Raw genomic sequence first — 19082 nt, forward strand, 5'->3', positions numbered from 1 at the left:
TCATCAAGTTCCCAAAAGATGTTTATTGACTCTGGAACCCATTATTATTAAAGGACTTGGGAATCAGATGCATTCACTATCACTTTACAGTTACTAAAATAAATTTTAGGATAACCATAGATAACACTGACAATTTTTGCTAGGATAATATAATTCTGTGTAATTATAAATGTATTACAATGACTTAGGAAAATTAATAGAATAATTTGCTTTGAGATGAAAATATGTGTATTTTATTCTTTTCCTATTGGGTGCTTTCTTGATATATTAAGTTGTGAAAGATTGTCTAAACTCTAAGGAGGAAAAAAAAGAGTAAATCCATTTCTATAGAGAATTTTATTATTATATCTGTGATCTGTAAGTGTCTTTTTGCGAACAGAGATAACTGTAATGGCTTGTAGCAACGTTCGCTTTTACACTATTTAATATTTGCTCTATTAACCACAATCTAGTAAGTTACTTGAAAGGAGGATATTGCTCTTCAGAGCCTGGACTGTGGCCTGTCCTATAGGGAGTGAATGCTTTCAGGGCAACATAACCCCAACATTGAGAAGAATTCCAGGTACATAGTAGGTGCTTAATAAATGTTGGGAGACCTGAAGACCACATGAAGAGTACATGCATAATATATATTCATTGATTTATTCTGAAAGACATCCTAGCTCTTGAATATATAAGCTGCTTGATCTCAGCATGTTCATCAGATGCTATCAAATGAAAGGTGGAATGGTCTAAATATCCTTGCATGGAGACAGGTAACTTGGTTAGCGTCAGACTGGCGCTAAATTAGGTTACTAATTTTGCCCATGTCTCTGCTACAGGCATTAAAATAAAAACACGTTTCTACATTTTAAAAACTTTTGTTTTTAATAATATAGATACAACTTTGTACACATAAAATATATATTTAAAATGTGCATATTGTTGTTATTTGTAGAATATGCTACAGGTTTAATGAGACTAGAATGGTAGGAGCCAGATTTTGTTCTGTTTATGATTGTGAAAAGGGGCTTTATAACCTAGCACTAGGACTTCTGAGGTTTAAATAGAGCTGTGTATTGCCCCTAAAATGTTAATCTAATTTCTGCCCCTAAAGTATATTAACCCAGATATTATCTTTGGTTTTTCATCAGTTCTGAGAATTGTACCCGAAAATATACAGGGGTAATTAGCTGCATAGCTTGAATGACAATTACATCTTATAAAGACAGGATGAGCATGAAACCCAATGACAAAAAAGTTACGGAGTTCCCTCCTTCTCTCACTGATTGGTAACCTAAAAGGCCAAGAAAAACAATTATAGCATATAGGATGTGCGGTGGGGGAGAAATTGCAGAAAGACCTGATACACCCAAATGTCTTGATAGAACTGAACTAATTTTTTTCTAACACAATATGAAAAACCACTAAAGACAAAACACTTTAATAACAGAAGTCATTTAAGGCCTTAAGAAGAAAAGAAGAAGAAAAGAAAAAGAAAAGTACTGCTCTGCATCTGTTTTTAATTGACACCCACTATGCCAGTCCCTGAGACTCTGTGCTGAGGCCTGCTGGCTGTGTCTCCCCCCTACCCCATCTGATTCTATAAAGATGCGCAGCCCACACTAACAAGCCAGCAGCGCTGCTTCTGGAAAATATCCTTCACTAACGTCAAAGAACAGGGTGGAACAGAACTGTAATGGTGCTTAACACGAAAGACTGCCTTTCTACTTTCTTCTCCCTTTCCTCATAAACTGAATGAACTGTTGTTATAAGACAACATACTGCTGAGTTAATGTAACTTAAAAATTTACAGCAGGTTGTATGCCTGGAGGCACATTATGAGGCCACCTGTAGGCATCTAATTCCACTGAAAATAATAAATAATTGTGGAGAATTCCTCAGAGTCTAGAGGAGAGTGGATAAGAATCGTGTTGCTGGTTCACTCCAACAAGGATTCTGCTGTGGAGGAGGATTAGAGAACTGCACTCTCTCCAGCAAATATGAGTAATCCTTCTCCCCACAAAAGAGTCCGCTAAATGCAACACCAGACACCTGGGTGCCAAATCTACACAGCCATTTCTTGGGTACTTTTGATAATCCACCGGCAGAAATGGCCACATATGGCAATTGCTTAATATAGCAGGTTGATCCATTTAAGAATACTTTTTTTTTTTTTTACAGTAAAGAAAGCTATTTTGTTTGCTTCTGCATCCTGTTTATCTCTTTGAAGCCTCCTCCTTATATTTTGGCAAATGTAGAAAGTGACAGGAAGAATATCCCTGATAGGATTCCAGGCTTTTTTATTTGGGAGAAATTAATATGTGTATTTTAGCAATGCTCAGCAACCTTGACCTTTTTCAAGTGGAAGGTAAAATTAATTTATTGCAGAGCTGCTTTAAAGAAAAAGTAAAAGTGTTTGTTCTTATGCTTTTGCCACAAGGTAGGTGGATTTAGTACTTATCCTGTAACTACTGAGGGTATATATGTAATTTATTTCAGGTCATATTCTGTAAGATCAGTGAAATTTTACACACACACACACACACACACACACACACACACACACAGACACGAACTTTTATCAAGTAGATTCCAAAAGCTAGCCTAATTTTTGTTCAGTTGGGTTATAAATTTCTCATAAACTTTATTAATCCTTAGAAGCACTGCAAAATCTATGACAAACTTTCACCACAAAGATCCCATAACTTTGAATTAAGGAAACCACATTGAAATGATCACTTAAGTACTAAAGTTTGGATTCTTGGTGGTACTAAGGTTGACATTTCCTTTCTATTTGTACTATACAAAGGGTTAATAAGGTTTGCATAACCTTATTCTTTGATAGCTTTGCGGCCCAGTATTTCAGGATCGCTGCCAAATCAGATTTTAACCCTTTTAATCAAGCTGTTAATAACCACATTGTGCAGAGTACAGCATATACTGCCCATAAGGCTATATCGCTCTGAACACAGTTTGATCTGATATCCAATCAAGGAAAGGTTCTTTGAGACGCTTGCCATTTTGGTTGCTATGGTGAGTTTCATATTTTGTGGAAACCACTGCTAGATGTCTTAAAATAGACCTTTGCCAAGAAAAACACTGGTCCAGTGGCATATGCTGGCAAAGCATTGCAAGGTTGCTCAAATTCCCTTCCTTTGTTTTTCCCTCTCCCCCCTGGGGCAACTGCTCCAAGCATCAGCCCACTAGTCTGGCAGACTGAGAATCCAGAAACTTGCTGCTAATTACAATGTTGACAATTCCCAACCTGTTTACTGGCGCCAGCAATCAAACCGCATCCTCTCGAGTGAACCAAAAAGCACTTGCTGGCTTTAGCTTCCTGAGGTTCCAAGCTGGCTATATTAATTACTGTTAACTTAAAACTGTATGTTGTACAGAAAAAGCTTAATTAGCTGGTTTGAGGATTAAAATCTATCCTTTACAAATTGTAAAGCCTTCTGTTCTTGACCAAATTATAGGAATCCATAAAACATCTTTCCTTGGACAAAATGTTGATGATTTTAAGTATTGCTTCTCAGAGTCAATTTTGCCACAATATATATTACCTTCGATTCAGCACCAAAGTAGATTAGAAGATCCCTCTGACTCCCCCTCTCTTTCTCTCCCCCCCCCCGCCTCTTATTTCTATCTACCTTACATTTTGTTATTAAAAATGGAGAAACATAGTGGGTATAACTACTTACGGTTATAGTTTATAGTTAATAAAAAAGGAAAACCTCTTGATGGGGACAAAAATATATCTTTCTATCTTGGTGAATTTTAAAACTATGGTAGTTACTTATACCATTTTTTCAAGTGAACTCTTATGCTGTGATAGATTCTGATTTGGGAGCAGTTTTCCTTCAAGTGTAAGAAGTACGTTTCTTTGATTGATAAGTTGGGTGACCACTGCAAAAAATCACTCTCTCGGCCTCCTAAATGGTTAACACGGTAGGTAACCCAGATGTATCAGTGGAGAGCCACCACGCAAATAGCACAACAGCAGTGGACAAGGTTTAGTGAAATTGAGAATTTTGTTTTGATTTTGCTCTGAGCCAAAAGTCAATCTGTCTTTCTTTACTCAACAAGACAGCTTTGAATATTTAGAAATGGAATAAAAGGGAGTAGATACAATTTTAATTTTTATATTAAAATGTGATTTTATTTATGTTCTTTGATGTGAGAACATCATTGGGTCAGCACTTGCTAACCTTATTTTTAATTTCCCACTGAAAATACTACATGACAAATATTTGTCATTCCAATCTCACAGCCAATACTTTTCATTTGGAAGCTTATTAAATTGAGTTGATTTAATTGAGATTAATTTTTTCTTTGTTTTACTAAAATATTTGCAACTTGGGTAAAAGATCAAGCTATTCCTTTAATTATAATTTCTGTTTGTTTCTACATTAATATTAATTTGGCCTATAAAATCTTCTTAGATTTTGAAAAATAAAGCATAAGAATAAGTACAACATAGACCTTTGGAATCTATTGACATGTTCACATCTGTATATATAATATTTAAGCTTGAAAAAGGTTAAATCAGATGAATCACTGACTAGTAAGAACAATATGAGAATTATTGCCAGGTACCAGGAAGGGTAGAGTTGCAAAAAAAACCCTCAATATTGAAGTTTTAGTGTGATGTATTAGAAAGAAAACCTCCAAAGAGGGCTTAGAAAATGGGTTCCAAATATTATTTGGGTATCCATGGGGAAGTTACTTAGATTCTCTGTATTGTGAAAATATCATGTATAAAACATGGATGTAGGACCATACACCAAATAACTGGATCTGAGATAGAAAATTATCATAACAACTAAATATCATCTGAATTTACTATGGGATTATTGAAGACTCCAGAAATTTTGTATTCTATGTGAATAATAGACTGGAAAATAATTCTATCAAAAGAAAACAAATGATCAAGTACAAATGCTGTGTCTTTGGATACACAGCCCAAGCCACAGAAGAACAAACATGTCAATCTCCTCTATATCTTTAACACAGTTAATTAACAAATAGCCCTCATCCCTAAAATCTAAATTAATTGCAGTGAGTAGAAAAAACTGAACTCTGTATTTTATTTTGAGAAATAGTGCTAATACAGTCTTAAATAAATTCCCCAAGGTTACTTTATTTCTAAAGCATGGTTTCAAATATAACACATATATTTTCCATAGAAAAATGGATCAAAAGTCTCTCTTTTTTAAGCCATGTGTCCCTTAGGCTTAATTTTCCATAAGTTTGTCTTTTCAAGACTGATGATCTTTTCTTTGACGTGAAACATCTAGATTCCATGCCTTTCTCATTTTTCTACCCATAAATTAGGCCTATTTTACACAGACACTATTTCTATTCTGATTGATTCACAGCTCTATACCGGAACATGACTTTTGATCTAAATAAAAGCAAGAACTTTGGGGGCACCTGGGTGGTGCAGTTGTTAAGCATCTGCCTTCGGCTCAGGGCGTGATCTCAGCGTTCTGGGATCAAGCCCCACATCAGACTCCTCTGCTAGGCGCCTGCTTCTTCCTCTCCCACTCCCCCTGCTTGTGTTCCCTCTCTCGCTGGCTGTCTCTCTCTGTCAAATAAATAAATAAAATCTTTAAAAAAAAAAAGCAAGAACTTTTGAATACTATGAAAGAATTCCTACTATATAGATACACTATATAAAGTCAATAATTGTCAACTTCCCATCACAAGCTACTAGATCTGCCAATAAAATAGCCACCAATAATTTCATTATTGTTTCTTTAACACAACACCAAAACTGCACAATCCTCTCCACTGTCCACATCCTTAATATTGTTACTTGCTATCATTGTCCCTTGTTTCTTGTCAAATTCAATTGTTATCTGCACAAATTGTCAGATCTAAATGTGAAACTGTCTCAAAAATTTAGCATCAACCCCAATTTTTAATAGAGCAGCCAAAACTAACAAAAACCTGTTTTCTTCCGGGTAAAGAATCCTCCTTTTTTGACTCTGTCCTAATAGCTAGTACTAAACACTCCCAAAGTTGTTTTGGACAACCACATCAAGCAACAGAAAAGAATATGAGATACCTTAATAAAAATATAAGTAAATGGTTTCCAAACTTCACATTCCTACGACCAGAAATCTATTTCAAATCAAATGCTTTTGAAAACTTTACAGAATTTGTACGGAACCTATTCTCAAAGTCTTAAATGTACATAATGTGTCATATCCATCATTAAACTGTGGATGAAACATTATGTAAATTATCTGAATAAAGCTATAACTGACAAACCATGTTATTTTAATTTTTAGAGAATGGGCATATTATTTTGTGGTTAAAAGGTCAACTTGTACTTACTATACTTGGAACACCCAGGAGAGTCACACCTTTCAAATAAAACTATAATTTAATTTTGCTTGTAACTTAAATTTCCTTTGCTAATAACTATTGAAAAAAATATAGTACAATCCTTATCATTGAAAATATATCTATCATTGTATTTATTATATTGGATAAAGTGAGTTTCAGTTGATAATGTGTTTTAAATTCTGTGAATTCTTACAAGTATTTATACATGTAATATTAAATAACATAAAGTAACAAGTTTACATCAAAATTCACATGGAATGAAATAATTCCAGACTAAACAGTTACTTATAGTTCCAAAAAGAATACCACCTTAAAAAAATATTCTCATAGATTCTTCAACTACTTAGGGGTTATATCTGAAAATCAGAGAAAATGAATTTTCTACATGAACAAAGAATAATTGCACTATCGTACATAAATTTGAGAACTACAGTTTATATTATCATTAAATTAAAGTTAAATATATGCACTTCAACAGCCATTTTATGTAATAGCTACTTTTAAAAGGACATTAACAATGGGGAAAAATATAAAATTCTGTATAAACATGTCCTGAAAGGAAATAATTGCTTTTACTAAATTAATAAATATTTTTGAACACTTATCCTGTGCCAGACACTGGATCAGGTATTTTAAAATGTTATACCACTGCTATGCTATTTCAGAATTAAATATACTAGACAGATACCAGTCCTCCTTCCTTTTTCAAAAGAATGAAAAAAAAATAGTAATTTCTCCACTCCTCTAAAAATTGTAATTAAATTTAATACCATAAACATTTGCACATAGCATAAACATTTTAAAAGGCCCACTGTTTATTCTTCATCCACTGCAATTATATACTTTGACTTTGAAAAAAGTTATTTGTGATTTGGTCTTTTTAGGGTGCAAAGTTTCCGAGGTGGATCCATGGTTTGGGGAGCCTCAGATATATTACACATATAGAGACATATAAGCATTCCCACAATAACACACTAGGATGAATCTGTAAGTCATTCTTTGGGGCCTTTCTTGTCTACTAAAACTTCAAATAAAAACTGAATGGCGAAGAAGCGACAAAATATTCCATGTATTTCATATTTTAAAATTTTAAGTAAAAATCTTGAAGACCAATTTCCTGTTTGATATCAAGATAAAATACTTTGGTGAAAGCATTTGAAAGATTTATCTTTTTTAAAGCTGCTTTCTTAGTTGTGGTATTGATTTGCACATCATCTATATGTAAAATGAAGAGAAGAATTCAGCCCCTCCCCACCCCCAAAAAGGCTTCCTTTGAAATGGAGTTCATAGGAGGTGGAAGGGCTTTGAGAGAATATAAATCTAATCCTCCTTGTTGTGGATGAGACACTGAGGGCCAGGCAAGCTCTGTGGTTAGTCCGTTGTCATAGTTCACAACTGAACCTGTACTCAAACTCAGATTTTCTAGCTTTTATTCCAAAGTTCTTTCTACCTTAAGTATCCTATAATTGAGGAAAAAAATGAGATTTGAGGTTTTTCCATATAACTGCCTCAATTCTCTGATTTGCTTTGTCTTTGTAAACACTTCCAAAGACTGTTTAAAAGAAAAGTTATGAAAATGAATTGTGCATGAAACTGGACTCATAAAGTAACCATCCTCAAATTTAATTCTCCTGTGGTTATTCATAAAACAATCCAGAATGCTTACACGTTTTATCCTAACATGTTGCTGTTAAAAAGGAAAAATGCATGCTTCTGATAGAATACCAGTTATGACATTCATTCATTCATTCATTCTTAAAGTCCAAAAATGAATGGAATGTTTGGTAGATATACAGAAACGATCTTAAATAGGTAACTTTAGTTTATTTTGGGACTTGTTGGAACCAATCTATGAAATTGGCCACATTTTGTTCACAAAGATAAAAATAGATCTGACAATTAATTTTATGTATTAGACATAAACTTTAAAAAAAAACCAAAATTGCAAGAGTATCAATTTAGCACTTAAATTATATCATTGTTACAAAAATATTTTTTTAGAAACAGTGTCTTTTAAGAGCATATATTTTATTCAAGTTTTAAAATAAACACTGTTTTCAAATTCTGCAATTATGCCACTATTGTATTATAATTTGTCAACAAAAAAGTGTATTATGATAAAAACTGTATTTTAAGCAAGAACATAGTATTAGTAAATAGATTACAGCAATATATGTGTTTTACAGTTTGAAATTTAATTGAGATTTGGTATTGATTTGAAGCTAATAAAATAAATATAGTAGGCCTTTTTTAAAATCATTATTTGAATGTTTTAAAATTTATACTTTATCCTTAGTTGTTTTGTTTTGTTTTAACTTTTCATTCTAGCTTATGTGGCATGTATGTAAATTTGCAGATAGCGTGGCATATCACTGAACCTCAAAGGGAATGTCCACAAACACAGCAAATGAAAATTGCTGTCTTTGCACTTATAAAGCTAGTAAAATACTTTTTGTTGATTTTGAAGATCAGATTGTATTACTTAGCTCTCATTATTAACTAGAATATAATAGAACTCAGAACTCAAAAGATTTAGGTAGTCCCGTATTTGTAATCTGGACAATACAAATTATTAGAGATACAATGTTCTGTTGTTAAGCTGCACTCAACAAAATCATCTAATCACCAGGTACTAAACATGTTTCAGGAAACTTAGAATTCACAATATGTTTTTTAGCTGATAGCTTTTTGGATGAGTTGCAATGTTTTCTCAGTTAAAAAGCTTATACAGTCACACAGAATATTTTGTAGGTTGAAATTTAAGATCTGTCATTTAAAGTACATTTAAAATACAGATGTCAAGGGAAAAATCTCAAAATTTTTTTTAGAAACTATACTACAAAACTTTTTGTTTAAAACCCATTTAGCACTTATGTTTATAGATATATAACTACCGATAATTAAATGTAATAGCTAAATACAGTAATAAAAGTTTTGAAGTAGTCTGTCATTAATTTTTTTATTAAAAATGTTTATTACCAAAATAAGTTTACTTTCAAACAGTTGGTCAAATATGCAGATCACACAACTCTCTAACATTATAAGATCATCATTCTATCATTTCTATGGTATAATGATAGCTAAAACTGTATACACTATTGAAAAGTTGGTGAAAAATTGTGATTGTCTTATTCTGTCTTCTATATTCTTAGACCTTCTCGCATGTCCTACATAAAAACACAAAATATTCCTCAATATATTCAGCACCTTCACCTACGCACACACAAGTCTATTTTTATATTTGAAAATTTACCAGTACTGATGTGTAATATAAGAAGAAAAAAATGATTATATGGTTTATGGAATTTTCTGTCCATCAAAATGCTATTTCATCATTGCTGTCCTTTACTGGACATTCATAGACAGTTCTATTCTGGTTCTAGATTGGCACTGCTGTGACAACAAGAACCACATCATCCTAAAGCAAGCAGTGGACTTGGGGAGAAATCCTGGCTCCAAGATGTGATTGTCTATTTGAAAATGTACTTGGTCAGAATCATCTAATATATATAGTTTTTGTATTTACATAGAGGCTGTCATGATCCTCAGTGGATCTCTAATCATGAATACCACCACTCCTTGCAGTTCTATTCAAGCAAAAACATCAGAACACAATTCACAGACACAAAGAATAAAATCAGTAAATTCTTGGTAAAACGCAGTTTCCATCAAACTCCTTACCTGAGACTCAGTAGTAAACCATCAACCAAGATGATGTTTCTTACACCTACTAATGACTATCACAGTATAAACGTGACTGTTCATAGGCATTATATAAATCTCAATGGGAAACCTAAAATCTTCCATCTATAAGCCATAAGTTGTGTTCATAAAATTTGAGTACTTAGGTAGACTTAACTAAAGTAAAAATAGTAGTAAAAAAGGGAATTTTCATAAGTTTTCTACACCCCCACCACACCGTGCCCTAAGTATTACTGTCCAAGAATAGTCTAAGCTGTGTCCATATGTTTTTCTCAGGTAGACATCCTATCACTTTCATAAAGCAAACCAAATTGTAGAAAAAGGATGCATAGCTTACTAGTATTTGGACATTAACTGAAAAACAATACAACTATTTTAATTCCTTAAAATCACTTGGATCTAACGTGAAAAACACAATCATTTCACACTTCTTTAATCTTATCTATGAATACTGATAGGGCAAAAAATGATAATGGGCTACTAGTGATAGAATTTAAAATTCTATTTTCTGACGAAAACAAGTTGCCTATAATAAAACAACTGCAGCAATTTCATTTGAATAAAGTTTTGGGTTCTCCCCACCCCCTTATCTAAAAAGGTCCAATCTAGTTAAAATACACACACACACACACACACACACACACACACAAACAACTGTTTTTTTTTTTCTTTTCAAATTTAAATAGGAACCAGCTCAGACTGACACCTAATGGAAACTTTTATAAGAAAATAATTCTGCAAAGGAAAGAAAGCAATGAGATAAGTATTAAAACCACTTGAACCAAGAAAATCAAATTCTTTTTGTTGACCATGAGATGAATACAGGTTTCCTTTAGATTTCATCACTAGCATTTACAATTATTCCACTCTAACAATTTATTATTCATTTATGAAGCAACTGTAATCATAAACTAAAGTACCAGTGGCCACGAACTGAATGCAATAGCTTATTTTAAAAAGTTCTTCCTTAATTCTCTCAACGAATGCCAGAGTATTACCTTTCATTTCTGGCAAACTCTGTCACTAGGCCCCCAGCTCCCTTTCTGCCTTTCAAATTTTATATACTTATTTAGTCAACCAGCAGTATGAGGCCAACTTTCCAAAGATCACCTAGTTACTAGATTATGTAGCTCTATCTACTTTCCTACTTTCCCAATAGAAGAATGCCACCAGCAGACATATTGAATTTTGTCAAACACATAACAATCCCTTAATCACCAACTGGTGGACCCCAGGAGAAAAAGAATAATTCATGTAACAATGAAGGAAAGAACAGTAGTTACATACTCTCTGGCTAGTGAGAGAATGTCGAGTACAGAGGTAGCGTTTGGGCTTTCTTTCCTACTTCAACTCATTCTTAAAAGGGACTCGCCCTGGGAGCTTCTCGGAAGGTCCCCACTCATTTTCCTTGCAAACAAGCCTACCTGAGCGCAAAAACTGTGCGTGTAGATACACTGAGAGTAATTGTGGGATCAGACCCGGTGTAGTGGAAATAGGGACAGGAGAAGAGGGATGTAGTGTACCCCTCACTAGGAATCCAAAGTACTGGAAGAAACGCAAAGCTCTACATGGGAAAGCATGACAGTGCTCCAGCCTCCTTCGAGGCACCTCGCTCTCCAGGGCTCAGAGCTGCCTCTGTGGGTAAGAACTCAGTGCGGGTACAAGCACTTCGCGCCCGGGAAAGGCGTCCTCCAAAGCGAAAAGGTGTCTGGGGGCGTAGCTCAGCTTAGAGCTGATTTGGGAACGCCGCGAGGGAGAGCATCGCAGGCTTCCCATTTTGTTGTTTGTGTGTGTGTGTTTGTTTTCTCCCGCAGCTTCGACTTCTCAGGAATTCAGTCTTCGCAGCCGGTGCACAACCAACGGCACCGGCACCACGCAGGGAGGAAACCTAGTTTTAGAGTTCCAGCAGGTTCTTGCTGACCCTAGTGGAACCTTCTGGTCGTCTGTGCATTCTTGTCCCCAGCATTTTCTCCTCCCACCTTTGAAGCGCCACTATCGGGCGGGCCCTGCCGCCATGCAAGAGGAAAAGGAGAGTTGCAGAGCTGCGTGGTCCGCCGCCGGCAAGGGCTGAGAGCTCCAGCATCCTTGACCTTCCTCCTCCTTTACGGTGGATCATCTCTCCCAGCTCCATCTTGGTCATCTCCACTCCTGCTACATCCGGTTGCCCCAGGACTGCCTGGGTGTGCTGGAGGGGATCGGTGGGTGGTTGCTTGCTCTTCACTAGGAGGGGACAAATCCGTATGCTTTTATCGTCCATTAATATTTGAAACAAACAAAACTGCAAGTAGAAAAAGGTAAAGGCTCGCTCTTCCTCTCGTCCCTCCGCAGCAGACCTGAGAGGGGGAACATGCCTTGGGTTTGTTGGTGTTTAAGACTCATCCTAAAAGCAGAGCCAGGGAAGACAGCGCTGAAGAGGTGTCCTAAAGAAACTGGACGACTGAACAGTCACTGCCTGCCCCAACCACTTTCAGGAAGGTTCCAGTTCTGTGCCACACCGCAACCAATCCGGTTTCCATTCTGTTTCTCCACCCCTTCGCGGAGAATCCGAAAAGAAAGTATGGGTCCCTGAGGAGACCCGCCACACACTTCCAATCTGGAAGTTCCGCGGGGACCCAGGCCCCTGTCCTCCCGCCCCCTTCCCAGCGCGGGCCGCCACGTCTAGCTGCGCAGTGCCACCGCCTGGGGGTGGGGCTCCGGCACCGCCCCGGGCAGGGATTCGCGAAGTCACGAGCTTCCGCAGCTTGCGGGGGCACCTTCGCCCACGGACACGCCCTTTCTGCGGAGGCAGCCCCTAGCGACCCTCTGCCGAGCTCCTGCTCCTCACTCGCGACGCTGCCAAACTGCTCAAGGCCTTTCAGTCATTCTCAACTTTAGAGACTCGCTCAGTCCCCGTCTCTCCCCCAAGCCACACCCCAGCGAGGAGAGGAGACAGCAGGCCGGGGACGCCGAAACTCCGCGCAGGCTCCGCTGAGCAGACCCCCATCCTTTCCCCGCCCCTCCCCTCCTCCTCGACCCCCGCGCCCCGGCGCAGACCCATTCTACAGCCCCAGTCACCAGAGGCAGGGCGCGCAGAGCCCTTCTGGTGGGATGTGCCTTCTAATCAACGAACACGCGACCCAGAGCGAAAACAACGAGGAAAGGAAAAGATCAAAAAAGTGCTACCTTGGCAACCACAGGCGTTTAGAGGCCAGCTGGTGGGCTGAGAGGGGCGGCCGCTGCCCGCCTGCCGCTGGTACTCTCCTCGACTACGCGTATTCTTAAGCAATAACAACGTAATCCGTATTATCCACCCAAGAATACCCGTCACCGAAGAGAGTCAGAGGACCAAGCTGCTGCTGCCGCTGCTACTGCTGCCGCTGCTACTGCCGCCGCCGCCACCAGAACTCTTGCTGCTGAGCCCGCCCCTGGCTGGGGCTGGGCTGAGCTTGACCGGGACCATAAATCCATAACTCGATTTCCCTAAAGAAGGATCCAAAGCTGTGCTCTGCTGCTTCCTGCCCAAATCCAAATGGCTGCTTTATTTCCAGTTCTGAAAAACAAATCACAAAACCAAGCACTTAACACAGAAGGAGAAGAGTGCTGTCTTCCCAGTGAGGAAGGAGGATGTGGGAAGGCTCTTTGGGCACAGGGTGGGCGTGACAAGTAACCTTTAGTTTACCTGGTGCTCTCTCGGTGCCTTCCTCTGTACTTGTTCTGCTTGATACCCGCTCTGGTCTCGGCCAGCCCACTCTAGGTGCTTTGATTGAGTGTCATGGCAGCGAGAGAGCCCTGTAAGAGACATGCATAGTTAAGCACACAAATATTACAAATGTATTTGCCTAGACGGCTTTAAGAAGTGAGGCTCAAATAAAGATAGGGTCATGCATGGGTGAAATTTTCAGCAGTGTGTTTTGGAAATGCATTTTCTCAAGCCCAAGATCACAGAAAATAAACACTCATTCAATTTACTACTTGAAATCAAATACTTATAGATCTACAAAAATAGGCATCTCTCCTTTGAAGGCCTTACAGCTATACAACATAATGATTTTTTAAAGAAAAAAAAAGCTTCAAAGCACAAAATAATTAAACTCATTTCCCATAGTATCAGAACTCACTGAGTTGACAAGCTGGTAGAGTTTATATGATTTAGGCATCATTTCGTAGTACCACAATGTGTAATTCCATAGCCCACCTTTTTAATATACAATATAAATTCATTGCTGTGCAGTTGTTGTGAACACCTCTACAGAAAAGCCTTTGAAGCTCTGTCTTCATAAAAATTATTTTAAGGAAAAAAACAAAATAAAAACTCATTTGTAAAGTGACTGTAATTTTGGCTTTCAGAGAGAGATTCTTTGATGATCAATATGGCTCTTACTGGAAAAGCTTTGTCTTAAGACCCTGCAATGAATATTCTGATAATAAGGGTTTATTGTTCACTAAATGAAATGGACAAGTGCAACGTCACTACCCAAGACATGTTGTAGCTCCATTAGAAAGTTCTCTATTTGCTTTTCCCTTTACTCTCAAATACATGGGAGTACATCCATGTGAGTGGAATAGGGAGGGGATATGGAAACATGGCAATAGACATTATGATTCCTTAAATTATGTAAGTCCAAATAGCTCTTCATCAAGGAGTAATTATATAACAGAATCTCTCCCACTACCACAACTCATATCTAACTGACCTGGATGCAATTTAAGGTACTTAGTTCGTACTTGCTCTTATAATTTTTTTTCTTTAAATATATTACTTCTCCAGACACACCAACTCATCATTTTCCTGACACGTTACAAATAGAAAAATCAACATGAATTCTAGGTCTTATGAACAGTTGTTTAATATATAATACCTGATGCCTAAAATAACTCAAAAGAAAAGCAGCATTGCCCAGTTAATAGCCTATTTTACAGTATTTTAGATGACTCTTAAGTACACCTTTCACAAAAAGACAGATGCCAATTAAACAAATAAATAAGCACTATTTTCTGCCATTACCTAGCATAGCTATAAAGTGGAGCTTTTCTCTGGGGGTGCTACAACCAAACATACACACACATACACACACACACACACACACACACACACACACACACACACATACACACGGGGCGGGGGGAGAGAGAGAGCTGACAGGTTCCCTTCAGCTTGAACTCCTAGAAACAAAAGCCCTTAGGGAAAGTAATGCAATAGTCTATGAGCAAAGTGTACATTTGCTCCTGAACTCTTCCATTTAAATCTCAACTAACATTAAGAGGAAAACAAGAAACACATTATCCAGATAGATTTTGATTTAGTAAATGGAGTGTTCCTTTTGAATTAAAAAGGATTATTAAGCTATATATACACCACACTCACACACACACAAACACACACATATACATAATACATACATACACAGCAATACATGGCATATCAGAATCACAGCATAAATACCCACACAGATTTTCAATGCTTCCTGAGTAATCTCCTTTAGTTTTGCTTCCTTACAATTGAAATAAATTACATGCACACGCTGACCCACAGACTCAAACGCTTTAAGAAACTAGAACAACGTAGTTGATACGTTTTCTTTTTATCCAAGTAACCAGTGCCAGCCCTTTCTCTACCTACCCAAATGTTCCACCAGCTTCAGCACCTGGACGAGTGGACAGCTCAGCCCGGGCCGACTGCCGGCAGCACTCGCAGCAGAACTGACGCTCTGAGCTCTAACCAAAGCTCTCTCGTGCTTCAGCGGGGCAGCCTGACTTACGAGAACACCATTTCCTACGAGACCACTGCCGCTGGGTGCATATTCAATTCAAACCTCCTTAAGCTGTCGGATTTCCCCCACCCATCCACCCTCCTCCCTTCTCCACCCTCCACACAAAAACAGAAAAGGGAAAAAGCCCAATACCATCAGGGCGTTTGTTGATCAACTTACACTTTGCTTTTGAATATTTAGATACCGCTAGCGGAGCAGTAGCAACGGAGGCTTAGGTCCGCATTAAGTACCTTTGTTCATCGACTCCTGCAAGCCATGTTTATTAGAATCTACATTTCTCTAGCTCCCCAATAACTAGAGGTGTGTTTTGCGGGCAGGGGTTTTCAGCACCTTTTGATCTCCCAAGGCCACCGCGACTGACTGCCAGTCCCCACTACTTTCCCACCCTGTCCCCCACACTCCAACACCGATCCCAGTTAAACGCTTCGTAATTTGCAACCAAATAACATAAAGAAACGCGACAAAGCAATCGGTTTGAGGAAATAAGCCAATTAAGCTAAAGCAGAAATGCTTCTCTCTCTCCCCCCTCCCCCTTGCCACCCTCCCTCTTCCTCTCTCCTTCCCTCTCAAGTAGAAAGGGGGAAACACCAAGGAGAGGGAAAAAATCGGGAGGAGGATGGTAGTCGACTCTTACAATCAATGGAAAAACACTATACACATCCTTACTGAATAATACTCTCCTTCTCAGACAAAAAGAAACACATTTATCGATGTAAACATAGTCTCCCTCTTTCACACATCCTACATCCTTTACGTTTGCTGAGATTTGTCTTGCGGTATAGCAAAGTAACTGTCACAAATCCATCTCGATTGAAGTGCTTACCCTCTAAATCCAGGTTTCAAGCGGGACTCCAACCGTGTGTAGAAGCCAGAGTCATCTGATGAGCGGTGAGGTAGGCTCTGGGCAGTGGGAGCTGCTTCCCTCGGAGTGCCGGGTTACAGTGTTAACAAGCCCTGGGAAGGGACCTCAGTGCCTCGCGCTGGCTGTGCCCCAGTGCCTTCGCGTGGTGGCGGCTTGCTCACGCTTCCAAGGAGTCCCAGGCGATAGCCTTCAGCTGATGCGAGCTTCCAGAAAGGAGTGGGGAAAGGAAAAAAAAAAATCATCTAATGCAATCAAATCGATCTGATCTACACCATCTGTCGCCTGCCACTATACACAAACGTTAAAATAGGAAAACGGAAAACACTGACAGCCCGAGAGGGTTGGTCTGCAAAGAGTTCATTTTTAGCAGAGCATAATTGGGTATGGTCGGCATACAGTTACAAAAGCTGCTGTTAACCATCCAGTAGTGGATCCCAAACATGCTAATGGTGGATTAATTGAGGAAGATCTGACGTGCAAGCTTCATAGTCTCTTATTCATGACTTCCCAATGGGAAAGGACCAATGCCTTGTGGGACTATGGTAACATACAGTCAAAAAGCTGCTAAGAAAATGGCTGTGTGTTCACAGCACCTCTCTCTGATAACAAACATATGTCGACTAAAACGGTTTAGTGAAATGGGAGGGGGGGTGTTGGAGAATAAAATTTTCTTTCTCGGTATAAGCAATTCCCATCTTCTTTCCTTAAAGAAAGGCAAAAATAGATACCATATCTTTACCATAGTGGAGGGAAAAGGATGGTTTAAAAGGTTTTTATCAAGATTAAACTCTGCTATATAAAAGAAACGGAACATTCCTGTGCAGCAATTCTTAAAAAAAAATCTATTATCATTTTTTTCCTTACTGTGATCAAAGTAGATCCATAGCATGTGCAGTTTATAGAAACTCAGCCCAGTTAATCCCACCAGGATTGACTCGAGGTTGTTTAATGCCAGGTACCCTTTTGACTTCTTGAAATCAGGATGCCTCTTGGGCAAGGCATTTTGCATTATTGAAAATTGACATAATGAATGTTAAGTGTGATTGCAGTGAGGAGATGGAGAGAGTTTTCTTTTTCAATTCTACAATCATTCTCTCCAGCCAAACCCCTTTTTGGTCTGTTTCCAGTCTCCTGATCAGCTGATGGGGGAGGTATAGAGATTGGGGAAGGAGTGGAGATATGGGACAGGGGAGGGAGATTGTAGATTATCAATAGCCAAATAAATTCAATTCTATCTGTAATGAAAATTATGGTAATAAAAGAGATCACTTATTAATTGTACATCATGATATTTAAATATAAACCAGTTTTCAAAATTAATGTTTTACATGTAGAAAGAAAATATATTGCAAACAATAGTGTGATGTCCCCCACTCTGTTGTAATTTTAAGATTAAAAAGAGTATAGAGACTTTATTATTTAGATATGTGACGTTCTTTCATTATATATACCTAAGTAGTCCACATTTCCTCTAATTTTGTCACCTATCTGAACATTGAAAACTGTGTTCATTTTGATTTTGCACTCTTTTTTGAGAACATAAATTATGTATTTCATAGTAAACAATTAGTGTTTAGGATAATTCTTGAAATAGCTGAATTTGGGTAGTGAAACTTTGATAATCTCTTTAAGAAAAAAAAACAGCAGTTATGAATTAGATTAGTTTAAAAATATAGCTTGAAGACAAATCAAACAATTTACCTGATCTTTTGTTTCAATATACATTAATTAAGCACTCTTTCCAACCTACACAACATTCCAGGGTCATAGTCAGAAATCCAAGACTAATAGCTCAGCAGCCTTTGTTGTCATTCGTGTCAAGCTATTGCCCCCTGCAGGTTAGGCTGAAAGTGCAGGCAGAATTTGGCCAAGTCCTCAGGAAATTCATGGTAGTCATGTTCTTTATCCTCTTCCAATATTTAAGTAGAGTCAACTTTTTAACTTTAAGTCGTTTGCATTATGAACTATTTGTTTAGAGACATCTAGTAAATTTACAAAAAATGAGATTTAAAGAGGTGGTTTCAGTTTTTCTTTAGAGAATTTTGCTGAATGGAACAAACCATCTACTTTTTTATCACACAGGAAGTACCTTGATGGACTTAATACAGTTTCTTCATCTTCTCTTATCTTTTTTTGCACAAGATCAAGGATAATTAAAAAATGAATGTAACAGAACTGGAATTTTGATTTCTCAATAATAAAGAAGTAATCTGGGACAATTTACTACTTGATGTCAGTGTGCTCTTTGTAGACTCAATGATGTGCATTCATATCAAACTCATTCGGATTCTTCTTACTGCTGGTATGATGGAGACAATTACACTGTTTTTCTGGATTATAAAATGAAACATTATTTAAACCTCCATGTTCCTGCCATCCCATCCTCCTTTTCTACAATCAACTTTTCCAAACAAGGAACCTTGCCAAGATGA

At 37.7% G+C, this 19082-nt stretch overlaps 1 long non-coding RNA gene across 1 annotated transcript in view; it reads left to right on the forward strand.

Moving 5' to 3' along the window:
* LOC123795181 (uncharacterized) overlaps window positions 1-15089 on the forward strand; it is a 166537-nt gene extending 151448 nt beyond the window's left edge. Inside the window, exon 6 of the long non-coding RNA XR_015726358.1 lies at window positions 11853-15089. This is a non-coding gene — a long non-coding RNA (uncharacterized LOC123795181). The remainder of the gene's footprint in view (window positions 1-11852) is intronic.
* The last annotated feature ends 3993 nt before the right edge of the window (window positions 15090-19082 follow it).

The sequence above is a fragment of the Ursus americanus genome, chromosome 12 (assembly GCF_024610735.1).
Source record: "Ursus americanus isolate L20-20 chromosome 12, mUrsAme1.1.p, whole genome shotgun sequence".
In the NCBI taxonomy this organism is placed as follows: Eukaryota; Metazoa; Chordata; class Mammalia; order Carnivora; family Ursidae; genus Ursus; species Ursus americanus.